Source organism: Lipotes vexillifer, unplaced genomic scaffold (assembly GCF_000442215.2).
Source record: "Lipotes vexillifer unplaced genomic scaffold, Lipotes_vexillifer_v1.1 scaffold116, whole genome shotgun sequence".
NCBI lineage: Eukaryota > Metazoa > Chordata > Mammalia > Artiodactyla > Lipotidae > Lipotes > Lipotes vexillifer.
This window is the reverse complement of record NW_006786698.1, coordinates 943,557-945,172: the sequence shown is the minus strand read 5'-3', so window position 1 is coordinate 945,172 and position 1,616 is coordinate 943,557.

Genomic DNA, 1,616 nt, shown 5'->3' with positions numbered 1-1,616 from the left:
AAAAAAAAAAAAAAAAAAAAAAAAAAGTGCAATGCCAAAAAAAAAAAGCACAATCTTTCATTGTTTTGGGCAGTGGAAACCAGCACATGAAAAGCTAGAGGAGGAAGAAATGTGATTCTAATTGGGTCTTCTGACTTAGCTGAACTGATAAAATGCAAAACAACAGTAGGTTATGGGAAGAGCCCAATCAGGCCATCTTTGAAATCTTCACCTCTCCAGGTGAAAAATTTGAATTCCTTTAGCAGTTCTGCAGAGGTACTGTATTCCAAGTCCGTTGCTCAAGAATAAATGATTTTAAATGTCAGCTGTCAGAAGTGAACTTGGCACACAGCATGGCACTTGGGCACGGTGACCCATTGGCAGCCAATGCCCCTTACTTCTCAGGCTCCCCTTTCTCTCAGAGGGATCTTCATTGCAACTGGGTTCCCTTCAAAATCATGTCCCATTCCTTGTATTTACTCAGTGCATTGACTTTAGCCAGCTACTGGGAGAAAACTAGTGTAATTTAATTCACTCCTACTTGAAATGTCTAACAGCCCCAATGTTCCAAGGTCTCTTAAGAGACCCTGAAGGTTAATGTAAGATTTCACTAATTGAAAGGATTTCCAACAGAAGAATCTAGTAAAATAAAGAATTGTGGACACAGTGGGGAGCCATCTGGTAACAAAGCAAGGAAGCTTTCCCTTTGCCCTAAATTCCAGTTGCAGCCCTCTTAACACCTCCCATATTTAAAAGGCATATATAATGCCACTGGCAAAATTAAATTGCTGAAGAATATATCTGCCATCTAGTTTTAGAAAAAAAAAATGCAGGCAATTAGTTAACCCACGGTTGCAAAAAATTATGGAATTGGTGAGTGTAAAAGATGCAAGTACCTATTTGAAACTCACCAGAAACAGATGTCTACCTATGCTTTTCAGTGAAAATGTGATCCCTCTACCCATAGCACTTTCAATTCCATAATTAGATTCAGTTGCATTGTTAAAGTACTGTTAACATTAACTTGTATCTCCTATACACGAGCCTGGGAATACACATATGTTAACTTGAACCAGCTGTTTGCAAAATTACTACAATATGGCCAATACTTCTTTTAACCATTACGTCCTTCCATTCAAACATGATTTGCAGCTGTAAGCACTTATTATGTATAAAATTAAAGGAAGATTTATGACATAAAAATGATAAATTTTGATGCTACATTAATTTTGCAGTTGACAATAGTACGGTAGAAAAAGAAAGTTAATAGAAATATTTCTACAGATCAGAAGCCGTGCCTCACTGGTATGCACGCCTGAAGGAGCATCTTCCCACAAACCCCGGGGTCAGGTTAGCAGGCAGCTCTGGATGGGGCCATCTCTACAGCCTCTCTCCTGTCTCCTCTGTTCTTGGGAATGGCAGAATCCTTGAGATACGTTATGTGACGCTCCTCGCTTCTTCCAACAGCCCCATTTCTGGACAGCTGATTTCTGAAATTCTACAACTAAAAATGTCTAACTTTGTCCTCTCTGAAAACCTCAGTACCCTTCTGCGGGCTTGAGGCATAGGGCCTGATTATTCATTAAACCTGGGCATGACTTCATGAAACCCTCTCCAGTTTTGACAGGGCGGGGCAG